This window comes from Otolemur garnettii, unplaced genomic scaffold (genome assembly GCF_000181295.1).
Source record: "Otolemur garnettii isolate 467f Iridium unplaced genomic scaffold, OtoGar3 scaffold00128, whole genome shotgun sequence".
NCBI classification, from domain to species: domain Eukaryota; kingdom Metazoa; phylum Chordata; class Mammalia; order Primates; family Galagidae; genus Otolemur; species Otolemur garnettii.
The window spans coordinates 3,403,920-3,413,052 of record NW_003852523.1 but is presented as its reverse complement, the minus strand read 5'-3'; the positions used below and the strand labels follow the sequence as shown (position 1 = coordinate 3,413,052).

The 9,133-nt window shown below is 47.9% G+C and overlaps 1 protein-coding gene across 1 annotated transcript in view; it reads right to left on the bottom strand.

The window, feature by feature from the left end:
• The window catches only part of AGPAT3 (1-acylglycerol-3-phosphate O-acyltransferase 3), a 95,444-nt gene extending 86,311 nt beyond the window's left edge, over positions 1 to 9,133 (bottom strand). Inside the window, exon 1 of the mRNA XM_023518086.1 lies at positions 9,114 to 9,133. The gene's annotated coding sequence lies outside the window, so the exon portion shown is untranslated. The remainder of the gene's footprint in view (positions 1 to 9,113) is intronic.

Genomic DNA, 9,133 nt, shown 5'->3' with positions numbered 1-9,133 from the left:
ACAGCACCGTCCACCTCTATGCCGTGGGCCCCAAAGAGACAGCACCGTCCACCTCTATGCCCATGGGCCCCATCGGTGGGTTCAGCCAACTTTGGATCAAAGATATTTGAGGGAAAATCCACAAAGCTACAAAAAAGCAAGACTTGAATTTGCCACAAAGCAACTCACTTCTGAACAAAGGTGCAATAAATTCTTAACAGATTAATAAGCCAACTGCAGTAGTGTATTAAGTAACATATCATGGCCAGATGGGATAATTCCCCAAATAGGAAAGAAGTCTATTGTGTGATTCACCAAAGTAACAGGTAAAAGGAGAAAAAAACAAAAAACAAAAAACCATGATCAGCTCAATACATGGAGAAAGTTTTGACAAAACCAAACATTAAGTAAAACATTCTCATGAATAAGAGAACCTGGCTCGGCACCTGTAGCTCAAGCAGCTAAGGCGCCAGCCACATACACCAGAGCTGGCGGATTCGAATCCAGCACAGGCCTGCCAAAACAACAACAACTACAACCAAAAACTAGTCGGGCGTTGTGGTGGGCACCTGTAATCCCAGCTACTTGGGAGGCTGAGGCAAAAGAATTGCTTAAGTGTTTCAGGTTGCTGTAAGCTGTGACACCACGGCACTCTACACAGGGCGACAGCTTGAGACTCTGTCTCCAGAAAAAAACCTGATGAGCATAAAAAGGTCCATATATAATTTTTGTGACATCCACCACCACAGACAAGCAAAAAAAGTAAAAAAGTCCTTACATAATAATCCTAATTAGGAAGCAGCCTGTTCAGAGAGTGTTTTAAAATCACTGAGCAGGTCCCAGGCTTGTGATTACTACTATAGAAAATGTATCGGCTCGGCGCCTGTGGCTCAAGTGGCTAAGGCGTCAGCCACATACACCCAAGGTGGCGGGTTCAAATCTAGCCTGGGCCCGCCAAACAACAACAACGGCTGCAACCAAAAAATAGCAGGGCGTTGTGGCAGGCACCTGTGGTCCCAGCTACTCGGGAGGCTGAGGCAGGAGACTTGCTTGAGCCCAGGAGTTGGAGATTGCTGTGAGCTGTGATGCCATGGCACTCCAGGGGGACAGCTTGAGGCTCTGTCTCAAAAAAAAAAAAAAAAAGTATCTAAGTAATAAAATGTCTTTGGAGTTTTTTTGATATTTTTATTATAAATAACAGTGGCCAACATAAGACTAGTGGGATATGTGACCTTGTATCTGAGAAACTAATGCATCAGAGCGGTGCCCATAGCTTAGTCAGCAGGGCTCCAGCCACATACACTGAGGGTGGCAGGTTCAAACCCAGCCTGGGCTAGCTAAAAACAACAATGACAACTGACAACAACAACAAAATAGCCAGGTGTTGTGGCAGGTGCCTGTAGTCCCAGCTACTTAAGAGGCTGAAGCAAGAGAATCACTTAAGGCCAACAGTTTGAGGTTGCTGTGAGCTGTGACATCACAGGACTCTACCCAGGGAGACAAGTGAGACTCTGTCTCAAAAAAAGAAAAAGAAAACAAAAGAAAGAAACTAATGCATCAATGCCTGGTTCAATGGAAGTAGCTGCAGTTCTCAGTGAGTTCTCAAGGTGTTCATCAGATATTTTGGTTCTAATTTTACTCTTAATGTGCTTTATTCTTGAAAATAATGGCTTGAAAATGTTGGTGCTACCAAAGAGTGATGACATGAATAAGGCAGGATTGTGAAGTGAGGGACATTTGTCTCTGGGAAGACAGGACCTATAAAAGTCCAGTAAGGAGACATGATCAAATTTAAGTTGATCAGATTGTAGCTCTATTTATTCCATTGAAAACTGGCAGGTAACGGATTTACGTCATCTGAAACAGAGTTGCAAATGCACAAAAATGTTGATTATTGTCCCAGAAATCTTAAAATATGTTTTCAAATTCTTATATCAAACCAAAAAGCAAGGCTGTGTATTTTTCACTATTCACAGAACTGTGTTTAGCCAAAGTGTCAAAATTCACAAAACTGTTTGCCTTGATTTGAGCTTGTCATAATTTCAGTTTCATGTTGAAGTCTGTTATGTTTGAAACATTGTATAGATAAGTTGGTTTTCTCCTTGAAGACTCTTGTTTAACTCATTTAAGTGAATAGTTAAATCCACTAAAAATGCTGAATCTAGAAGCCAGTTATCATCATCACCACGTTCTGGACAAGTTTGGTTTTTGAGACCATAAGTGACTTGATAACAAGTTGCAAGTCATAAAATTTTTTTAACATTTGGCCTCTACTTCTCCATCTTACTTCTGAAAAGTAAATAATGTAACCAACCCTGAGATTAAGAAATAAAATATGGCCAGTTTGCTCCTCACATGCCCTTCCCAATCAGGGGCTCCCACAAGCAGGAGCGCCCACCCTCTTTGAAAACACAGAGGAGTCTCCTCCGGCTCAGCACGCGGTAGCTACCTCATTCTTCTTTCCACGGTGTGAAGACACCACGAGTTACTTGGTCTTCTTTTTTCTGGAGACAAGCATTTAGGAAGCTCCCAGAGTTTGACACCTCGAGAGAGGCAGAGCTGACACTTCCGTCCACCCCACAGCTGGGCTGAGTCCAGGCTGGCTCGTGTTTCAGTCATCCTGGGAAGGTGGGCCAGCAGCCCTCAGTGGCTTTACGTCGACACCCCGCGATGATGCTGAAGGAAATCTTCCCTCTGTTTGTCTCATTTTTGCTTCACTATCTTTGCATTTCTCCCTTAGGGCCCCTCCTATAGCAACAGGAAGATTCAGGACTAAGCAGCTGCTGTTTGTGCCAACAAACAGGAAGGGAGACATTCAGGGCATTTCCCTGAAACTGGGAACAAAACAAGGACACCCTCCCTGCTTCACGTGGCTGTGCTGGAGGCCCCGGCCCAGCAAAAAGAAGAAACAAAAGCCTCACTACCAATGTCTATGTAGAAATCCCCGACCTACAAACACATTACAGGAAAGGGCAAACGGAGTGGCTATTAATACACTACCCCAAACTCAAATGCATTTCTGTACAACAGCCAGGAGTTAGAAATCTCCAAATAAATTTAAGAGTACTATTTGCAAAAGCAACAAAAGTATTCAATTTAACCGCAGAGTGCTCGATGAGTGGAATGGTAAGGTTGTAACACTCTCTCCAAAGACACAGAAGACGCCTGCGCAGAGTCAGCCCTACCGGGTTGAGGACCGAAGCAGGGAAAGCGAACTTTGAAACTTCTACATGAAAATGCAGAATACATTGATGACCCACGGGTTGGGAAGGACTTGTTAAAGCAACCCTCAGAAGGTACTACCCAGAAAAGAAAGGATAAACTATACATTAAGTTAAAAATACCTGTTCACAAAATAAAATAAAAAGACCCAACTGGAATATTATCCAGGACCCACATTACAACAAGAGGTAAAAGTCCTAAACACATAAGATACATCAATAATGTAAAAACTACATACAAGAAAAAGACGGAAGCCAGTAGGAAAATGGGCAAAGGAGATGAACGCAACCTTCGCAGAGGAAGAAAATAACCTGGAGAAATGTGTGTGCTCTCCAAAATAAAAATAAAAAGTGTGCGCTCTGATCTCTAGGATCCACTCAGGACCACGAGGCCCCTCTCGGCCGCCATTCCCCAGGGCACATGGCCCACTGCCCCAGCCATGGCGCCTAGGCAGTGGCCCAAGAGGCCTCTGTGACCTTGGGCTTTTTCTAAGCTAACCCAAGTGCTGCCTGTGTCACAGGTTGGCTGACAGGCGGGATTGTTTTACCGTGTGCATCTATTCTGTGCACTGTCAAAAGTCACTAAACTTGGTCTCTGAGGCCTCCATACAGCTTGATTGCTTAGACCTCCCTGCCAGGGAGAGTTGGCTTCAAGACAGCAGGTAAACCTGCAGGTAAACCTATAGGTAACCCGATGGCCTCCTAGCTGAGGTGCCTTCAGGACCACTGGGAGGGGACACTCATGTAGGTCCTGAGGTTCCCAGGGCCCTCTGGAGTTGATGCTGGCCCAGGACTCAGCAGTGAGTGGGGCAGAGGCGCCCCTCCCTCCAACAGGAGTCAGGCCTGCCTGCGGGTCTGAACCCCCATGCTGCCCCCACTTTGTCCCCACAGCGCTTCCCCACCAAACCTCTGATAACTGCACAACCCAAACTGACAGTCTTCATTTAACAACCCGAGTTCTGTCTTATTTTGGCAGAAATCATTGCTATTATACCATATTTTCCAAAGTACACCAATTAATTTTTCAATGCATATAAGGATTGTGTCTCGCTACCCTAATAAAAGATACACTTGTTCATTCAGTCAATCACTCTAACTAGATCAGGACAATAGCCTAAATCAGAAATCAATCTACAAACAGCTTGTCCCAATCATCAGCACATTCTTTATATTAAGGGTCAATAAACAGCTCTTCATCCTCCTCCCCCAAGTGCGTAATGAAAAGCTAAGCACAGATGAATTTACATATACTGACTTGATTTTATTCCTGATTCAACATCATATTTAGCATATATCTGTTTCTGCCAGTCCAGCAAATGTAGAAACTTTTCTACAAGTGAAAAGTTTTAAAAGGAGGATGTATGTAATGCCGATGGCTTACTTTCTGTCTTAGAAATGTAGATTTTCACATACTGAGTTTTCTGAGCATCAGGTTAGTCTGCCCTAAAGAATAACATTTTGGATGCCCTGAGACCTTTGCCTGAGATCCAGATTCACCAGAGCTGAACGACGTGGATCAAGCTTTCCCACTGGCTCCCCTGTCAGTGTTCCCCAGGGTCTGGGTAATGGACAGCACTGCTGTCCTTCTGGGGCTGTTGGAGGGCTAATTATGCAGCCAGTATAAAATAATAAGTGAAGCATGAATGACCAAAGGGGGGACAGACTTAATGTCAGCATATACTTATAAAATATTCAGGTCAGCAGACAGGATGTGAGGGACAGATGAGGGCTGTACCACTTAGTTGCCCCACCTGGCTAAGGAGCCAGAGGGCAGATGGTCACAGGCTGACCACAGATCTGAGCACAGGGCTTTCTCCACGGCAGCTTCCTACTACCGCTCATTTTATAATTCACTACTACGGCTATTTATTACAGATTTCATTCCCTGCCCACTTTCAGAAAGAAACCGAGACCATCTCCATTAATAATGCATGGCCTCCTGGGTCACCTGGGGATAGGACTTTGGGCTGCTGACACATGGCCCACCATAAACTCCCAGCTTCAATTTAAGTCCTAAAGGACAAGCTTCACCCCAGCCAGGAGGGAGATCTCTGCCTATCACATACTGAAGGGCATTATATTGCTTTCAATTCACAACCACTCACATCCGAAAGGTATCCTTTCTGCCATCCCTCTATCTATCCTTGGGAAAAGATGCAGCAATGTAAACCATAACATCCATGCACCCTAATGGCCAGGTACAGACTCGAGCCCTGCAGTGAGAACTGACATCAACTTTCACCATCAACTCTGATCATCACCTCAAAAGTAAACAGAGGATGGTGCCGCCTGTAGCTCAGTGGGGAGGGCGCCGGCCACATACACCAAGGCTGGCGTGTTCAAACCCAGCTGGGCCAGCTAAAGCAACAATGACAACTGCAATAACAACAACAAAATAAAATAGCCGAGGGCAGTGCCTGTGGTTCAAAGGAGTAGGGCACTGGCCCCATATACTGGAGGTGGTGGGTTCAAACCCAGCCCCAGCCAAAAACTGCAACAACAACAACAACAACAAAAAAAGTCAGGAGTTGTGGCAGGCGCCTATAGTCCCAGCTACTTGGGAGGCTGAGGCAAGAGAATTGCTTAAGCCCAAGAGTTAGAGGTTGCTGTGAGCTGTGATGCCACAGCACTATACCCATGGCGACAGCTTGATACTCCATCTCAAAAATAAAAAAGGAAATTCAGGCACCTGCCCAAAGTTATTAATGGGCCTGTTCCCATACTTTGCATAAGAGAGATACTCTAAATACAGTGAATTATTCTAATAACTGAATGAAAGACCATCAGAAGGTGAACCACTGATGCACTTGCCTATAATACGGCATTCTGAAATTAGGAACTTAGAATTAATCTTAAATTCCTACAAAGGGACTGTAGGAAGGACAGACTAGGTCATATTCATTTCACTTTGTAACTCAAAATAATGATTTAAGACCCCAAACATTCTTTGGTTAATCAAACATAAAATCTTACAAAGCTTCTAAGCAAATATTTTACAAACTTCAGCCCATCCCTACACTAACATAAATTTTTCAGCCAGGCACAGTGGGTCATGACTATAAACTCTGGCACTCTGGGAGGCTGAGGTGGGTGGATTGCCTGAGCTCAGTTCATTTGAGACCAACCTGTCTCTACTAAAAAAGAAAAACTGAGGCAAGAAGATAACTTAAGCCCTAGAGTTCAAGGTTTCTGTGAGCTACGATGCCACAGCACTCTACCCAGGTCAACAGAGTGTGACTTTCACCAAAAAAAAAAAAAAAATTCTCAATGAGAAGACTGAGCAGAAACAGATCCCACAGTAAACAAACCATTAAAAAGGAAGCAGCTGGATGTAATCAATTACGCAGCAAGCTCTGCTCTACAGATATCAGTTAGCCTCAAGATGCAACAGTAAAATCAGAGTTGTTGACAGAGCCAGAAAGGGGAAGAGAAGAGTGAGGGCTGAAGCCAACTGAGCTTACCAGGTGGGTTTCAGTGGTGACAAGGGCCAACACTTCTGCTCAAGGCCAAAAGCATGGAGCTGCCCAGGGTCTGCACTACAGGCCGGAGCAGGGCTCAGAGTCTGGGAATGGGCAGGCAGCTGGACAAGTCAACCAAGCTAACCAGGCAGGGATAATTACGAAAGACTGGACGACTGACTGACACCCCTCCCTGGAAAAACCAGTAAATCTGGCTGTTCTCAAACACAACTTCTGTTTTTCTTTTCCCTGGTTTGAAAGAATTTCCATGTCTCCCACCTACTTAGGATTTGACCAGAGGTAAAATATTCAGGCTTTGGGTACATATTTTGGGTGGGTTAAGAGAAGGGAGGTACCCTGGGAGTAAATTATGCCCACACCCATCTGTGACAAGACCTCCAGCAGGTAACTAAGCCTCTGTCTCAGACCACACTGGTTCAAAGGGCAGGGCGGAGGCAAGTCTGTGTCCATACTCACGGCTGGTCCACGTAGGAAGCAGGACACCTGGATGGAACACATTACTGTGGGGGCTGCTCTGCTACTGCTGCTTCTTTTTTTTTTTTTTTTTTTTTTGACAGAGTCTCAAGTTGTCACCCTGGGTAGAGTGCTGTAACGTCACAGCTCACAGCAACCTCTAACTCTTGTGCTTAAGCAATTCTCTTGCCTTAGCCTCCCAAGTAGCTGGGACTACAGGCACCCGCCACAATGCCTGGCTATTTTTGTTGTTGTTGCAGTTATCATTGTTGTTTTAGCTGGCCCAGGCTGAGTTTGAACCTGCCACCCTCAGTGTATGGGGCCAGTGCCCTACCCACTGAGCTACGGGCACCACCTGCCTGCTCAGCTTCTAAATTCCAAAATAAAACAGTTGCTTCCAGTTTGTCTCCCCAGCCCTGGCACACACAGGCGGGTGTATGGAGGGGGACAGGGTGTGTCCTCACCAGACACACTGCCACAGACCCTGCACTCCCAGCATCCGTCCTGCATCCCCTCCACTGTGTCCTGCTAGGATTCAGGCCCCTCCCTGGCAGATGAGCCCAGACAGGGCCACACACAGGAGCAAGGCCACTCCACCAGGTACCTGGCAAGGCCAAGAGGCCCTGTTCACTCAATCACATGTAGCACTTTTTTAACAATGTAATCTAGAAGACTCCAAAGAGTGACCAGAAATGGATACAGAAGTGAGTTGTAACAGGCTAACTCTGAAACTCTGCGCAGGAGGAGGAGCCAGATTATCTAGAAGGGGGAGGGGCAGTGAGGAAGCGATCAGATCCGAGCGGCTCAGAGCCGGCAGAGAGCCCTGGAGGCAAAGCCTGGGAGCAGCACAGCCCCTCAGCTGCCCGCAGGAAAAGACAAGACATAGGGCCGCCAGGGTTCCTTCCATCCAGTGACACTGGCCATCCATCCCCACACAGGAGTCTGGGCTTTGTGGCTCCAGGGATGGTTTTTATTTTTAATAGGTGTTCATCCTGGTCCGTGTCAGGGCCAACAGCCATGTCTTTCCTTGTTGGAAGACCACAGTATTACCCAGGAAAAAGAACCCAACTGTTAAGCACTCTCTTAGACTTTCAATATTGTGCTTTAAAAAGAAAAAAGACTAGGAGATTACGAAGGCATTTTCCCCATTTCCCCACTAAACTTCACTCAAAGTTAAAAAGCCATACAATTTTCCAACGTAGCTTCAAATCCAAATTATCCTCCGTTCCTAAGTATCTGGGAACCAGCCCTTCCAGAAGACCCAGTGGCCCGGGAGGAGGACGTGTTTTCCTCCAAATGGCTCTTTGCTCAGGGATGGCCCCATCACCTGACTCAACAGTGGAAATTCACGGTGGCCTTTGGTTTCAACGCCAAAGTCAAACGGAGCACTCAGCACTGGCAGCCCCTGCAGGCCCACCCGCAGCCCTCCCTCCGGGGTTGAGGGCAAGAAGTGAAACTCGCCCAAGGCCTCAGCGCTCTGTGAGGTCCCGGCCGCCGCGCCAGAAACCAGGCGGCCCGCGCGTGGCATCCGAGGTGGAGCCCAGAGGGGACCCCAGCAAAGTCCCGGGGGACAGGGAACAGGAAGCTCCCACCGAGAACTCGCGGCACAAGCCCCCCAGCCCGGCCAGTGCCGGCTCCTAGGGCGCCCCCTCCCCTGGGCCTCCCGCGGTGGCGCCACCTGGACTGCGGCTGCCAGAGAAGGCCGACAGGCCTGGAAGTGGCCTGTTCCCCGGGCCAGCCCTCAGGAAGGGCCGGGGCCGGGGGCCGCGGGGGTCAGACAGGACCCGGCCCGCGGACCTCCCGGCGGCCCTCTCCGTCCCAGGCCCGGCGCCCCGCGGAGCACAGCCCGCCCACTGCGGCGCGGGGCCTGGGGCGTGGAGGTCGGGTGGCGGGGAGAACGGGGCGACCTGGGGCAGCGTGGGGACGACCTCGGGCGCCGGGACAGGGGCCTCCCGACCTCGGTGGAGGCCTCGCCGCTCACCTGCAGCCGCTGCCACCTGC